The 17,439-nt window shown below is 38.3% G+C and overlaps 1 protein-coding gene across 7 annotated transcripts in view; it reads left to right on the top strand.

Annotated features, from left to right (window-relative positions):
- Positions 1-17,439, top strand: part of SGMS1 (sphingomyelin synthase 1) — a 219,627-nt gene that overhangs the window by 32,580 nt on the left and 169,608 nt on the right. Inside the window, exon 2 of one of the 7 annotated variants that reach the window (XM_054033937.1) lies at positions 2,565-2,630. The exons of 5 other annotated variants lie outside the window; for them this stretch is intronic. The gene's annotated coding sequence lies outside the window, so the exon portion shown is untranslated. Of the gene's footprint in view, positions 1-2,564; positions 2,631-4,613; positions 4,723-17,439 lie in introns of those variants that run through there. One more of the 7 variants, XM_054033939.1, reaches the window with a different exon arrangement.

Here is a 17,439-nt window from a genome sequence, read left to right as displayed (position 1 = left end):
AAGGATATTGCTTGCCTTTCTAAAATTATATTCCTGTATTTAAGCACCATACCAAAGCGGATGACAAACTACTGGAGATACCAAACAAAACAGTTAAAATCTAATCTCTTTTGCCATGATAGAGTCCTCATTTTATTTGGACTGTATGAAAGAGCACATCTATGCTTAGGGAAGTGGAACATAAAGCTTAAATCAACTTAATAGGTAAATAAGTATAGCAAAGTTCAAACACCCATATCTGCTGTACAGTGCAAACCTCATGTAATCATTAAAATAGAGAAAAGATGGGGGGAGAGGGAGAGAAATCCAACTGCCTTTCCCACCAAGGGGAAAGAAGGGTATCACACTTACTCATTAATTATTTAAAAACATATTAAAAGTATTCCCTTAATAACAGACACAATTGAGGTTGTGAAATACAAAAAATAGGGAAGTGGGGAATAACGAATGAGGCCAACTTAAAAAAAACACCCCTTAATATTTAAGTCAGAAGAATGATTAGAGAAGTGGGGAGAGAGTTTCAATCTTTAGGGCTCATTGCAGGAAAGGCAAGTTAATTAGGGACGTGATGCTTAGATTCCTAAAACGCAGGGTGGTATCAGAGTGCAGATATGTGTCAACTAGCTAGTCTCTAATAAAGGTAAGGCTTACACAATTCGGGCTTTAACAACTATTTATGCCAACTTGTTGCTTTAGAGGCAGTGTGAATGTAATATGATTGCTCAAAGAAGCTGTTGTATGCTGAACAAGCTGCCAATGACAGAGAAGGGATTCAACTGCAATAATCAAGCCTCCTGATCATGAGGGCATGTTTTGCTAATTCATTACAGGTTAAATAACTCTGCATATGCAACTGAAGAGACTTTCAAGCTGTGTCTGACATGGTTTATCATTGACGGGATGGTCAAGGTTAAGCCAACATTCTGATTTTTCTTCATTACATTTGAATGAGTCCCCTTGAGTATGTCACTGGGGTCCAAGTGCAGCTGTAGTTAAATAGCTGCTGTTTCTCCATCACCCCAGCAGAACAGGAAAGTGGATTCTGAAATGTAAATTATTAAATTGCTGGGCTTTGTAGGCATCGGTATTAAATTGGCTAAAAATACACTGTACTTAGTGTGTGTGTGTATATATATAATATAATTTCTGAAGTCCTTTACATGGAAGAAAGAAATTGAAGGGACACTCAATTTATTTATTTTTAAAATTGATTAATTTTTAAAAAAAAATCCAGTTTCTGTCAGAGTACCTTTTAAATAATATGCTCTGAAAGTATTTGTAAGCAGTTATTTCAAAGTATGTAAGGGTTTTTTGCTTCTTGGTTTATGTTTACAAAGTCTATTAGCAGTGGAGGAACTGTTTACCTATGCAGAGGAAACATTGAAACTGTACACAAAGTGTTGGAGGGTATGTCTACACTGCAATTAGACACCCGCTGCTGACCTGTGCCAGCTGACTCGGCTTGTGGGGCTCGGGCTGTTGAATTGCAGTGAAGATATTCAGGCTCGGACTGCAGCCCAAGTCCTGGGACCTTCCCATTTCTCAGGGTCCTAGAGCTTGGGCTGCAGCCCAAGTCTGAATGTCAACATTGCAATTAAATAGTCCCTTAACCCAAGCGAGCCCCATGAGCCCAAGTGAACCATGGGTCAGCCATGGGTTTTTAATTGCAGTTTAGGCATACCTAGAGAGACAAGGTGGATGAGGTAATATCAACTTTTATTGGTGAGGGAGACAAGCTTTAGAGCTTACCCAGAGCTCTTCAGGTTTGACAAAGTATTGTCAAATATGCAGAACAAAAAAGATGGGAGAAAAAAAAAAGAAATCTTTTTGTTAATTTCTGAATTATAGTAATCATAGGTCAAGTACAGAAGGTACAAACCTTTCAGACAAACGTGAGTTTTTTTTCAAATAGATAGTGACTATACAAAGATAAAAGGAAGATAGTGAGGATGTCCCAAAAGTTAATGTTACAAACTAACTTTACATGAGCCTCCAGTTAAAATGTTGCATAGGTTTCAGGTTCAGAAATTTATAACAAAACAAAGTCTTTCTTAGTATTGCAATCATTCCTCTCTCCCCTCTGCTGTAAGTCTCTGACTCATAGCTCCTCTCCAGAGTTCCCTCAAGTTCTTTCATGAATGTCTTAGGTCAGTGATGCCCAACCATATTACAGGAGGGCCACATAAGCCTAAGCACAACCTTGTGTGGGTCAAACAGATTCTACACATTTTAATAAGATTTAAAGTCACCTGTACTGATTTATGTTTTAAGTTGATCTTGTTTCATAAGTGTGTACACTTGTGTAAACTAAAGTGATGTAAACATGATGACAAAATGCTAATGAATTGGCTGTTAGTATATTGTGTTGAAGCAGGACACAAGGCTTATGAAATGGTCTGGTGGGCCATAGGTTGGGCACCCCTGTTTTATTTCATTTTCTTCTCAGCTTTCAAGCCCTATAGTTTCCCAGCTTCTCAAGCACCCCCAAGTCACAGTACTTCAGACTGGAGATTTTTATTTACCTGATCAAACTATCTTATCCTTCTCTCCTCTCCCCTTCACAGCTTGTGACTCTGAGGAAGAGCAACATGTAAAACTGACGACATTGTGGCAGCATAAATTCTGCTAGTGTGAGTACAGAAGCTAAAAGTGAGCTTTAAAGTATTGCCAGTATAGCTTAAATGTGAAATTTCACTATTTAATTTGTGATCAAACTTCAGAGAGAGAATTTGGGATGGAAATTGGTAGCTATGAGTCTCTCTCTCTCTCCTTTATTCCATTCCTATCCCTCTTTCTTTGCCCTTTTCCCATTGAAATATTTGTTATAACTAGGGCTATCAATTAATTGCAGTTAATGCCTGCGATTAACTGAAAACAAAATTAACGCGTTAATTTTTTAAACTGCGTTAATAGCATACATCTGGTCGGAGGAAGGCATGGGCTGCGGAGGGACCGGACAGTGTCCGGTCAGATGCAGTAACCCAATTTGCCTCTGGAGGGTGGGAAGAGAAGAGGAAGTGGCTCCCAACCCGGCACTGGCGGAGAGGTAGGGGTCTTGAACCCACCGATTGCCTCCAGTCAGCCCCTCACTCTGGGGACCGACCCCTCCTCCCCATGCCGTGCCCCAAGACTCCTCTAAAGGAGGAACTAGAAGTAGGACTGAGTGGATTTGTAGGTTCTAAAATATTACATTGTTTTATTTTTGAGTGCACATACATTAAAAAAAAAAATCTACTTTTGTAAGTTCAACTTTCATGATAAACACATTGCACTACAATATTTGTATGAGGTGAATTGAAATACTATTTCTTTTGTTTCTTTTTGATAGTGCAAATATTTGTAATAAAATGTTTAAGAAGCATGGTACTCTTTATATTCTGTGTTGTAATCGAAATAAATATATTTGAAAATGTAGAAAATATCCAAAATATTTAAATAAAAGGTATTCTATTATTGTTTAGCAGTGTGATTAAAACTGCAATTAATTGTGATTAATTTTTTTAATCGCTTGACAGTCCTAATTATAATTTTATATATCTCATATATACACATTATTCATAAGGAAGGGGAGACCAAATGACTTGACAAACTAAATAGAAACTTTGACCAGCAGCACTTCCACTGTGAGGCATAACTTTGTTTCAGTAACTGGAAATTGTGCTTTCCTCTTTTAGCCAGGTCATATTGTGAAAAATTACTTGCACAGCTCTAGAAATAGAGCTAACTGGAAACTTCTGTATCCACAAAAGAAGAATGTATTTGTTCTTTTTTTGCTAGGATCTACACTCATCCGTGCTCAGAACAGTAACTAGTTTATACTGGTGTGTAGTTTTTTTTCATGCAAGGCTTCTATATTTATGGTTAGGGGAGAAGAGGTTGCTATAACCTTTCTGAGGATATCATCTATATATATAGATAGATATCTATATCTATAGATAGCTATATCTTTATTTAGTGTGGTCCTTAGAGGTTACAAATGAAACTGAGCAGAATAGATATTATGTAAGTAAATATGGTGTAGAAAACAGTTAGTGAAGGACTAGATTAAGGGAGTGGTAATACACTGTAATACAGTACCCCTTTTAAATTGCTAGCTTGAGACAAGACCAGTTTGGTGATGATAAAGTAGTTAATATACAATGGCTTTTGGTCTGTGTGAACTGAGCTGGGGATCTCTGTCAAACTAGACTGCATTCATGTCACAGCTACTCTTTGAATTCTCAGCAGAAGGAACTGAGTGGACATGGAGATTAAGCTACTCTTCAATTTCCTGAGGTGGAGTATCCAGCTCAAGGTTGGGAATGGTGTAGGGAAATTTGTCCTGCTATTCATGCTGTACTGATTTTCAGAGAGGACTACAGTCTGTACGGTTGTCAGTTTGGCACACTTTGAGGCCTAAACTCACTAAAATATAAATAAATTTCATAGATGTGATTAATTTTCTGTTTCAGTTTTGTACATTATGTACTGACCTATTTGAAAACCATTTTTTTGATATATGAAGGAGGCGAGATTGCTTTTCAGGTGTGGGCTATGTGATTTTATTTCAGGAGTGTTTGCAGAAGGTGGAGATGGAATGTGGCCTTTTAAAATAGACCAAACCTGCCTGGAGTTCAGAAGACTTTAATTGTGTTCACTCTCTTTTTTCATTGCACACTGAAGCCCACAACTTAAAATACAACATTAGGGTTTTCACTGGAAATGCTTCAGGAAACACTGCAGGTATTTTGATATGTTGGTTTTCTGCAGTCTCTGTGTTACGTTGGATTGCCTATTCTGTTTTGTGTAACCTTTTTTTCCCTTATGTAAAGAAAAATGGAAAGCTAAGCTGTAGTTTTTAGTGTCGTGATGGATTTTTGATTGAAATGCTAAGCAATGGAATATATTTCCTTTTTTTGTATGCTGTATAAAGCAATTGATCTTTTTAAAGAAAAGGTGAAACTGTAAATACTGTATTGGCAGTCTGATTCAGAACCTGCCTTTTCATAGGAAAGGTGTACATGACTGGTTGTCAGTGTCAGAAGTAAAGTGATGTTTAAAAAGTTTTGAAACTGTGGGATTCAAATCCTTGAGAGCCTTGTTTTTTTCTGTTAAATATACTTCAGCTACATGGTACAAGTACTGTAAGTAGCTTTAGGTTCTTGTATAGTTTGAGTCAAGGGTATTTCTCTCTGGAATTAGTTTGCTTTTCTCCTAGGAAGGCTAAGCACTTTTTAAAGAATCTGTTTCGTAGTAAAGAGTCCTTCAACTACTTTTTGAAACATGCACCCAAAAAAAAAAAAAAAAAAAAAAAAAAGGCTTCTGTTGCAGTGTCTGTTTGCTTATTTAGTCTCCTTAACTGCCCCAGGTCTACTCCAGTTGAAATCAGAAGTAGAAAAGTAGGCAAATTTTGGAGACAGCACAAAGTAAAGCTTCGTTGTATATATCTGAATGTTCTACAGAGAAATAGCTTGTATAATGTCTTAGCAAACTTTTATAGTAGTGAAAGAAATATGGTGAAAGGTGTTTCATTGTTCCAGTGCTGGCCATCCAGTGAAATTTTTCTGGCATTTTTCTTTAATTTCAAAAGTGTATTATTTAGTAGTATTTTGCTGCAAATATATATGATAGAGCTACTGCAGTAGCAGAAAATTATTTCCACATCACTACTTTAGAAGAGGACAAGCTTTTGTCCCCTTGTTTATTTTGCTGATATGTTTTAAAAATGATAGTGTTGTGGATGGAGGGTAGTGGCTAATTTGACTGCTCATGGAAGAGTGTGACTGGTGGGTCTAGCAGTGGTTGGGCATTGCTTAAATTCATTGGCAGAGTTGCAGGAAATTAAGCCCCAAGAAGGACTGTAGACAGAAAAAGAGCATTTCTTCTTTGCATTTTACCAAACTGAAGTGAAGAAGATCTGAATAACTGAGGGGCCACTCAATCCTACAGAAAAATGTGTTTAATTATCATACTGCAGGAGCAGCATATTCAGAGGAGAGACTCGAGAGTGTTGGTTTTGTATAAATGGGTGCCCTGGTATTTGGTAAGAAAGTGCCCCCATGTTGCTTCCCTCACTCCTCCTCATTCCTGGTTTCTCTGTTTCGTGCCTCTGGAATTTCACTTGAATCAGGGTAAATACATTGATCGGGGTTTAAGGGATTGTGCTCTGTGCAAACTACAAACTATAGTCGGTGGTAGAATGGGTCAGGGAAGGAGACACACCACTAAACGGGAAAGCTTTGAACTCTAGAAACAGGGCCCCCTCGATGCTCCTGGAACTGTAACATCCTTAATATTTCTGTCGTCTGACTTTATAGGACCAGGATGGCTAATTTAAGTTGTACCAAATTATAGGTCTCTTACGTTGGAAAATGTCCAGTGCAGAATACTAAGCTGCTTGTCACTGATGATGGTCTTAGTGTTTAAAACTCTGATCTTCAGAGAACATTTTTTCTATGATAGTTTCACATGATATGTGTGTTACTTTGTTGCTTTTGGGATGGATATGAATGTTTAAGATGTGTGTTTGGGTATACGAAGATTACATTTCATTACTCAGAGTTAAATTATGTTCAGGAGTGTGGAAAAGTTTCTTGCTCCATATGAGTACAGAAACCACTTCTTGGTAAACTGTCACATAGAAGGATTGTGCCTGTGCTGCTGCAGCACACTCTCCTTCCTCTACAACACCAGAGTGACACAAACCGTTTCATACTAGTCTTTCTGTCAGGATCTCTGAGCAGCTCTGGAACATTTCATCCTTTGTTGGGAGAGGACAGAAAAGACAAACTGAATAGACGAGACCAAGTGACCCCATCCTTCTTGTTTGCTAATTTTTCTCTCTCCTGCTGAGCTCTAACCACCTCTCTTTCTTCTTCTCAGCCCCTCACTCTCACCTGGTTCCTTTCCCTCCCAGTACAGACATGCTTTGGTCTTCTCTAGTTTAAAACAACCCACTCTTGATCCTTTCTGTCAAATAATCACCCAATCCCTCTTCCTTCCATTCATCTTCAGATTTATTGAACATGCTGTTAATTCCCAGACAAACTGTATCTCTGACTCCTTCTGGTTTTTTCCATGTGCACTCCCTCTAGGTCTCAGCTCTCAGACTGTCACCTTTCTCTTGGGATGGAATCATCCAATTCTCCCACACTCAGATTAGGCAGATTGTAGTGTTCTGTGTATCAACTGTGATCACCTCAGCAAGTCTGACTTATGTCCAGACCCTACTATTCTGTTCTCTTTGGGGCAATGGTCATGTAATCAGTAATCAAACAGCCTCCTAAAGCAAAGCATTATTTATTTAGAGCCAAAGCACTTCAGAGACAACATATCTTTAAAAATAATAAAATAGGCTGTCAGAGGGTAGCTGCACCTGTAATCCCTTTCCTTGGTCCCTTGAGGACATCCACTTAAAGGTTTCCTGCTCCCAGCCATCACCTCTCCTGGGCAGAGACTTGCATCTTACTCTGTCCTGACCAGGGGTTTTAAGACTGCACAGCTCCCTGGATTTAGACACTACCTAAATAGGCCAGTGCCTGTACTTTGCTTTCTCTCCAAAGGCTATGCTAACTATATTGCCCACAGTTATAAGTTACTACACCGATTCTTCTGAGCAAGCACATTTATCCTTAAGGTAAAAGCATTACAGTGAAAACATAAAAAAATACAAGTTCCTATACACATGTTAAAAGTTTACCATAGGTCACCCATAAATACTGTGGGGCTCTAGTAGGTCAAGTTCTTCCAACCCTTCTGCAAAGATTGTAGGCTCCTCCCCACCCTTGGACAGAAAGTCCTGTCTGAAATGCTGGATCAGAAAGAAGGCCCTGAATCAGTTGAAACTCAGGCTATTTATCCCAAAATCCTCCTTTTGTCTGTTGGCCACTAGAGAATCCAGTTTGAACCAGAATATGCAAGCCTCCCCTGCCGGTGATATTTCTCTCAGGAGCTTATAACCTGGTTGATTTGCCTTACTCACCATCCACTATTTTTTTAGATCCTGGAGGAGCTGTGGTAATCCATCCTACTCTTCCTACATTCTACATTGGCTCTCCTTTCACCTGCATCAGATACAAACTCTTGCTTCAGCTTTAAGATGCTTCGTAACTTATCCAGCCCTAGATAAGGTAGTAACCTATTGTGAGGTTGATCCCTGCCTTTGCTTTGCCAGTATTCCCAGCCTCTACAGTCCACCATTCAGCTTCCTTCCTAAACACCTCCATGCTTTCTCCTCGTCTGGCCCTCATGCATGGGAAAAATCCTAGATAAAATCCAGATACCTATTACTTTTAACCTCCTCCACATCTGTCCTTAAAACTCACCTTACCATGATCCCTACAAAACCCAAACTATTCATTGTGGCTAGGCAAGTGACTTATTTCTCTTCCCCTTCTTTCCTCTTCCTGCTCCTTTCCTCTCTCTCTATCCTCAATTACAAAACCTGTAACAAAGCTGTGCCAATTCTTCATTAGATTAATTTGTGTATGATGATCAAATTTTAATTCTTTATTACACACATTATTGAAATATCCATTCTCTGTCTTAAACCCTTGCATAGCAGTTGGGATCTTCTTGAATGAATAAAATGCATAGCATACTATATAAACTGATTATAGTGGCCCTTTGGAATGTGGCCATTGCTAGGTTGTAATGTGAACAGGGCGTTATATAACATAGCACATCGGTTTAGGACAAGAACTGAAACAGAATGCTGTATCAAGTTGAAAATGTACAGGTAACACAGATGGGCAGAATGTAACTACTAGAATTTTAATTTGACCAGGACAGTAGAACCAACACCCCTATTTTTGTGTTTAAAGAATAAATTGCTTCAGAATTTTTAATAAATACAATTTTAGACGCTGTCATCTGTTTATTTCTAGTTCAAACAGGAATTATTTCAGGGAAGTTCTAAGGACTGTGTCACTCAGGAAATCAGACTGGATTATCACTATGGTCCCTCCTGGGTTTATAATCTCTTTGGGGAAAAAAGTCATCAGTTTCTCACAGTTCATCCACAAAGTGTATTACTGAACTTTGCTGGATGTCCAGGAGGAAAAGGATGTCCAGGTTACCAAAAAGATGTCTGAAGAAAAGTGACTTGGCGTTTGTTAAGATGAGATTCTGTTGTGGAGAAATATATTAGGCACTGATGAACAAAGTCTAATAGAAATGCTTTCTGCAAGTGGGTCTGTTAATCCTAGTTTAAGAGAGGACATTTTATGAGATAGCAGCTGTGCTTTTCCATATTATTAGACAGTACCATTATCATTTGTCAGTTCAGACAATGCTGTGAATGGATCCTTAGTTTGTTGTTCTCCAGCTGGGAATTTTGCTGCCCTGTTGTTTTTTTCTATGGGAAAGACCATTTTGTTACAGTCAGAAGGAAATGTAATGTCTTTTGTGTTTTTGGACACTTGTTGAGCTCTGCTAGCAACAATGGTGCTATGTTAAATGGCCCTTTGTGATGCTCTGGGATAATTAAGTTATTTTTTTCCTAGACCTGTTTTCTTTTTTTCACACTTTAAATAGTCCCCCGTCCCCCCCCCCAAAAAAAACCACCCCCAAACCCTATCATACAGATAAAGAACTTACAGTAGTAAAGGTCAAAGTTGTTTAAATCAAAGTATGTTTAAATCTAATCCCCATAGGACACAAATCAAGGAGAAGAGTCTTCATCTGAATTGGTAGCCCTGTAATGGCTGGCCTGCAGGGAAAATAAAGTTTAGTTTTCATTTGATGTTCCATATTGGAATTTATAAGATTTGAAGAAATAAGATGTTCCCTTCTCCTACATAGGGGAAGAAAGCCAGTAGTTTAAGGTTTCTCAACCTGTAGGTTGTAACCACCCTCCTTTTTCTCTCTCATCTGTGTAACATAATTCCAGGAAAGTCCTTCTGTGTGTCACTCTGAAACCTTTTATATCTGTAGAATCAGTGTGAAGCTATAGAAGCAGATACAAGTGTGATTGAGAATTCTCTTTGTTCAGAGTAGCACCAGGCTGAATCATCACTGGCTTTCATGGTCTGTTACTGTCCAGTTTTTAACTTCTTAGCCATTTTGACTTTACAGATTACACCAGTGTTGTGTACAGTGGCAGTGGGGCATGTATCTATTGCCGTGCCAAGTGTCCTAGACTATTGTGATAAAGAGGTAGTTTAACCAAGCACCACCCTTGCTCTGCAGCTAATTTGTATGTGACAGTTTCATTGGTTGTATGAAGGAACCTGCACAGATGGTGGATTACTTGGCCCAGCTTCCTTAGTTCTTCAGAACCACCCACACAGCAATACAACCAGAACACACAATTTACCCCGAACACACACACAGCCCTTCACCACAGCTTACACCTCTCAACCACCACAAGCTGTAAGGTGCACAGATCTTACAGGATTGTCACTCTGTTTGTGTCACTATGAAGCCTAGAATGTATGAGTCAATATGAAGAGATAGAAACAGCTACAAGGATGGCTGAGAGTTCTTTTTGTTTAGAATATCACCCGGTTCAATCATCACTGGGCCACTGAGAACCAGATGGAATGTTGGAGTCCAAAGGTTCTGTGGCAGTTGGAATGTGACAGTTGATCAGAGAAGGTGGGAGTAACAGCTACAAGGGGTAATAAAGAGGTGGTTATACCTCCAGCTGGGGGATAGCTCTGTGCACAAATTAGGGGAATATGTACAAACAGCAATATTGCTCCTACAGCACAGCACATGGAACCAAGAGCCCCCATTTTTAGCTTTTTTACACACAACTTTACAAATTACACATCTCACCTGTGTGACAGCATGGACTTTCTAAAGTTTCTAACCTTTATGGTTATGGAGAGAATTTTAAAAATACGAAAATCACACAAACCAATATGATGCCTGCCAAAATCTGCAGCCTGAAATAATTGCTCTAAAATGAGTTTTCAACCATGGGCTGAGAATCACTGTTGGTGTCATGGCCACTCTGGCCCTCCTGTATTGGTAAATGGGAGGAGGCACCAGCTAGATTCTGGCTACCTAGGAGCAGGGGTTGAGAGGCACCATTTTGGTTTGGTTAGTAGTTATCCCTTTCCAGTTGCAAATATCTGCTGCTTTTATATTTCTAGGAATAGTTAATTCAGTTGTTACCTCATCCCCCCCTTTTAGTAACTGAAGATATAAATCATTCTGTGTTCGGAATGGGCACAAAACAGTATGAACAGCTAGATTAAAGTGATTCTACTCTGAAAGTGATGCTAAATTGGCATTGTGGGGAAACGTTTGTGCATATTTTACTGGCTTACAAACAAAATGGCTTTTAACTGCTACTCTTGTGAACTCAACCTGGGATTTGAAAGTCAAGCTGTATTTGTTCTCATCATTGGAGTTTAATAATGTTGGTGATTTGCTAGCCAGAAAAGTCCTGCTCACTCTCCCATAGCTGAATTGATTCTGCAGTGTTATCATACAAAATTTTAGGCCAGTAATGGAAGCAGATATGACACAATATACACAGTGAGCTTCTTGATTAAGAATTCTTTCTGATCAGAACAGCACTTGAACCAGTGGACCATTTCCCCTGAAATCCGAGAGAGAGAAATTAGAGTTGTAGCCTGGGATTTGGGAGACTCAGGGTCAGATTCTATTCCACCACAGACTTCCTGTGTGACCCTGAGCAAGCCACTTTATTTTCTGTCTTTCTGTTCCCCATCTGTGAAATAGGAATAATAGCTCTTACACATCTCACAGGATTGTTGTGCAGACAAATATGTTAAAGAGTGTGCGAGACTCTCAGATACATAGTAATGGGGGCCATATAAGTACTTAAGATAGAAAAAGGGTTAACCTCGTATAAGCCCTGATCCAGTGTTCACAGTTAACTAATGTTTATATTAACAGTAGGAGATCCTCAAATGGAAAGCACTGTGAAGCGGCTGCCTGCACAGGAAAAACTTAGCAAAAATTCTCATTGGTTCGCCTGACAACTCTGTTGACTTGGACCATTTTTTATTAGTGTTTTTTATTACCTTTTCTATTACTCTTCTCTTATGAGCAACTTCAATTAAAATGGAGGTAAAAATGGGTCTGGCTGCTAGAACCTTGTGTACACAATGGCTGCCATTATTCTCACATCAGTACAGCTGTGTTTTGTAAATTTCTCCCAGACAGAAGAGGCCTATTGGGCAAAGGTTAGATTAGGTTTGTTCTCATGCTTTTGGAGGCCACTAAATGCATGATGTGCTTCCATGATATTGTGTCCCTAGCCAAATCCAGTATATTACGGGATTAGAGGCCTGTGAGGGACCAGTGTCTGGCTCCATCCAACCTTTGTGTTTTAGGTCTTCTGGATTTTTTCCCCATCCTGCTTTTATTGGGTTGAAGTCAAAAGTGATTTTTACAGGGAAGTTGGTAGGTGTTTGGTGAATATGACGATGCCACCTTGGAGAGCGTAGGGCAACCATTTGAAAGCACGGACCTGTTAAGTTAGAAGATAGATCTATACTTGAATTCATACTGTTTTGATGTTTTTGTTCATTTGGTGATGCTTCATCGGAATGGTGTCCAACATCTTTTCAATCTTGACAGTGAGTGGCCATGTTCCATAGATCAGAATACTGACCATCATTGTATATCCATAGTTTCTCTCTCTACTTATCAGACTGGTTTTCAAAAGACATTCTTGCTGAGGTGCTCCATTACTGATGATGCTTTTGCACTCCGGGCTTCAAGTTCTTTCTTGACGCTGTTGTTGTTATCAACAACAGATCTGAAGCAGGTGAATTCACCACCAATCTTGACTGGGTGGTTGCCTAATAAGACGCTAAAGCCCTCCGTGTGTTTGAAATCACTGACTGGAAGAGTTTTGGTTTTACCCCAATTAATTTTTAGGCTGACTTTTGATGCTGAGCTTTCCAGGGCTTTAAGTACCGCAACTGGGTTGTTCATTGATTTGATAACTAGTGCTATGTCATTAGCAAAATAGAAGTTGGTGAGGTTCTTTTCAAGGCATATGCCTAAAACGCAAAGTATTTCATCATATTTTAAAAGCTGAATTTCAGTATAAAGGAAGCTGGATTTTTTTTTTTTTATGTGGGCTTGTGTGTAGGGGCAGACCATTCCCATGTAAGTTGGAGATTTCTCGTGCATCTAAGCTGGATTCCTTATATCTTAATTCCCTCTTCCTCGGGGGGAATCTCAGGCTGTCAGTGCTCAAAAGAAAGCATATGTCTCGAAGCCATGGTAGTATGAACTGGACTTAAACTTTGAGCCTTCATGACTGGTTGTCAATTTCCAGATTTAAATGACTTCCTGTCTCTAACCTGTCTAAAGAGTCACTTCTCTGACATCCCACTAGAGGCCCTTTCTGAAGCTGTCAAAGTCCTGTCATGTTCATTGGAGTTGAGTGTCATCTTCAACTGTTTTTGATGAAATAGAAAACATTAATTCTCTTATTGGAGAACTTTGGCAGCAGCCTACTTTCCAGATCTTTCAAGGAAAGCCACATGAAATGACACTTTCTGTCACTGTTCCTCATAGGGACACCCTCTTGTACACAGAGAAGAAATTGTATAACTGCTGCATCAGTTTTTTAAAAAGATACTTAGACCTTTGATCTGTATATTAGACAAATCAGAGAACTAATTCAGCACTGCTTGTCTGCAGTGGCCTTAAAACTGGAGGTCTTCATGCACGACATAGAAAGTGTACTTTTAGTTATATACCTATATATAAGATAGTACCTACCAAAATCTGTATTGGAAAGAGGTGGATTAGGAAGATACAGTAATTTGGGACAAACTTTCTAACTAGTCACAGTTTGCTACAGATTAGTAAATGTTAAGTGTTTCAGTGAAGTTAAGTGGAAGTAAAGTAGAAATTTTCAGTTTCTCTGTAATTCAGAAGAAAATTACTGATTGATTTTTTTTTTTTTTTAACTCCAGCTTTTATGTTAAAATACAAATTATTTTACAAGCCTCAACTTGTTAGGGCAGAGTTTCTATATGTTATTAGTCCTTATAGTCACAACGCACCTTGAAAATGAGAGAGCCCAATTTAAACTGATGTGATATCTTCATGAGTCTCTAGACAGCTTGGAAAAAAAAGCTGATGTGTGAATTGCTCTAGTCATATAAATGGAGTATTAAATCTGAACCATAACAATGACAGTTTACATAGCAACATTGTTAACCACTTCACAGCTAATAAGCTGGGTGTTTCTGCTACAACTATGTGCTTATTTCACAGTCCCCAACTGCCTCCCACTTCTCTCCAGGTGATGAGGCACAAGGTAGGTATGGTTCAACTGAAAATGAAGAGATAAAGCAATAGAAATAATAAGATTCCTAAACCCAAACTTGGAGTGGTTGAATAACCACTATTTCTTTGGAATTCTGTAGGTGTGCTATCTCATCATGTAGTTGCTGTGGTAAAAGTGGACCTCATATTGTAAATGAAAAGTTATTTGGTGCAAAATTCAGTAGTAATTTGGAAATATTGTAGTATTTTTTGAAATGGTGTATAGCAAAAATATTACATAAGATATTAGTGAAATACTGGCTAAACTCAAGATCTGATTTCATCAAGTCTTTTAAAACCAAATGTATAGGCTTGTGCCTCCATGAACCTCTGAAACCTAACCCCCCTCTCACTATTAAGGGTACTCTTTTCTCTGAGGATCAAATTGAGTGTTTCGAAGTTGTGAATGTTTAACTAGTTTTTCAGTTCATTTGCAGTTTTCACCTTTTAAAATGTTTCCTTATATAGCATGATCTGTAAGGCAAGACTTACAAGTTCATTAATTATTCAGTTGGAGCTGTTCTGTGTTATAAAAAAAAAAAAAAGCAATATTTGACTGGCCTATCTAAGTGGCTTAGTGAGGCGAGTATATTTTAGTGTGCTCATTGTCTTGTGACTCTCGTAACTGAAAATAGTCACATGGGCAATAGTCTCAATTGTAAGTAGGCAATACATTTTAACCAGCATGATTTCTTTATTGAGAATTCAGTATATTAATTTTGTGTGTAGAATGGCATCTTTTGAGTTCAAACTCATTTTCTCTCAGGCAGTTTCACATGTAGTTCGTTGATCATGAAACATGACACCATTAAAACTAAGATATTTTAGTGGTTAAAGCTTGTTTGAGTCACCTTATTATATTGCAATAATTCATAATAATAGTGCAGCTTCCTGAGGGCTTCAGAATGTTATGACTAACTTTTCAGTGTTCAAAGTCCTGCCAGGGCAGCATATGAGGTGCTTTGACAACTGTTTTCTCTATTAGAAAGATGAAGGAGACATCTAGCTCTTGTCATATGCATTTCCTATGCTGCCTGCTGTATTAAGTATTAATTTTAAATAAGGTGAAGAAAAAAATCAGAAAATGTAAACTATCACTACAGTCTTCTTATGATAGAAATGAGACCTAACAAAATCCTTTTTGAGAAGCCTTCACTAACATTTTATCTTTAACTTCTAATGTAAAATGGAAATTAGGAAGGTTAAGATGGAATTTAAATAGCAAATAGCTTAAGACATAAACAAATGAAATCGAAAGCAGGAAGCCTCGAATTAGTGGATCTGCTTGACTATGGGGGATGTACGGGAGCAACTGAGGAGGATAAGGACATGGCAGAAAAGCTAAATGATTTCTTTGTATTAGTTGTCATCATAGAGATTATGGTAATAAGCTATCCTCTTCAGATAATAACAGAGGTTGTTGTCAAAAGAGGAGGTTCTTGAACAAATAAAAAAATAGTACCAAATAACTAGGATTGGATGATATATATCAGAGTTTTGAAGGGATTTAGGAATGAAGTGTCCGAGGAGCCGATAATATGCAATGTCATTAAAACTGTTGACTATACTACAGGACTGTATGGTAGCAAGTGCTTTTTATCACTCTCCAAAGGTAATAGGGAATGGCAAATTAGTGAGTCTGTGCACCAGGAAAAGTGGCTGACATTAAAAAATTGAATGGTAAAACTCCCTGATTAAACATGATGATGGGGTAAACCAACACAGTTTCTGCAAAAGAAAATTATGTCACTTACTGATTAGAATTTTTTGAGCGTATCCACAAAATAGTGGATAAAGGAGAACGAGATGGCATTTACTTGCATTTTCAAAAGCTTTTGTTAAAATACCTCAGATGCTAACAAGGAAATTAAGTAGCTATCGTGTGAGAGGTAATGTTATGGATTAGAAACTGGCTAAGGGCTTGTTTAAACACATAAATGGTATCTTTTTAACTACGTCAGTAAAGTTAAACTGGTACAGCCCCTAGTGTGGATGCAGTTACAATCAGTATAGCTTACTTCCATATGGGAAGGAGAATGAGCCAATACTGTCTGTTACAAGGCATTTACATACTTGCATAACTGTCTCCACAGTAGGGATTGTACTGGTACAACTAAGTTTTTATAAAAAAAACAAACAAACAAAAAAAAACACACTCAGCTCTAACCAAAATATCTATACTAGCTCAAAAACTGTAGACCAGGCCTCAGAAAACAAAAGGTTGGAGTATATAGTCAATTTTAATTATAACAAAAGATGGGGATTCATAAATTTCCATACTAAAAGTTACTGGGATTATGAAGAAGCTTCTTGGGCAGGTTATTCCATAGCTGTCTGCCGCAAACGTCTTGAACCTTCTTCTGAAACATCTGGTACAAGCCACTGTCTGAGAAAGAATGCCAGACTAGATGGGCCACTATCCAGGATAGGAGTACCTATGTTACTCAGTCCTTCAGACAAGTGTCCTGCCAGGTAAAAGGTAAAAATTGTTAATTTGTAAACACATCATTCAATTAGAAATACTTAAATCTACTGTTCAGTTGACTTTTTAATGAGCAAATGCCAGTATATCTTTAAAAATTTCTGTTTTTAAGATGACCTTCAAAAGCTGTTTTGAATCTGTTCATATTTTTGAGTTGAAACTTAAGGTCTATGAAGATTCCCTTCTGCTTTAATTTAAATTTTGTTTTAATCCTTTGTTTCCACAACAAATGCCATCAACTCAGCAACCAAACAATGGCTCAGTGATCTCCTGGTCATCACAACTCAACAAATCCTAAATTTCTTCCTTAGGGCTAGGCAATGTGTCAAATAGACCCTGGACCAAGAATCCTGCAACTTAATGTCGAAAGAGTCTTGTGGGCAAAATGTGAGTTCCTTGGAAGCCTGCTGAAGACTCACAATATTGATATCCTCATGTTGCAAGAGACCCATGTTAGCAGTGACCAACAGGCTAGGCACTACTGTACCTACAGATACAACCTAATGACTAGCCATTATCATCCGAAATATGGCTTGGCAATATACATCAAGGACACCTGTGATTTTAATGTTGTTCCACCAACTGAAGAGACCACGTTTACCACAATCATCAAAGTAAGGGAGCTTCACATTACCAACATCTATAAAGCCTCTAGCACAAGATGGCCAAAACCAGGGCTACCCAGCACTCCTATTCATGCATCTATGCAG

This window comes from Malaclemys terrapin, chromosome 7 (assembly GCF_027887155.1).
Source record: "Malaclemys terrapin pileata isolate rMalTer1 chromosome 7, rMalTer1.hap1, whole genome shotgun sequence".
In the NCBI taxonomy this organism is placed as follows: domain Eukaryota; kingdom Metazoa; phylum Chordata; order Testudines; family Emydidae; genus Malaclemys; species Malaclemys terrapin.
The sequence above is the reverse complement of the archived record's forward strand: the minus strand, read 5'-3'. Positions and strand labels throughout refer to the sequence as shown.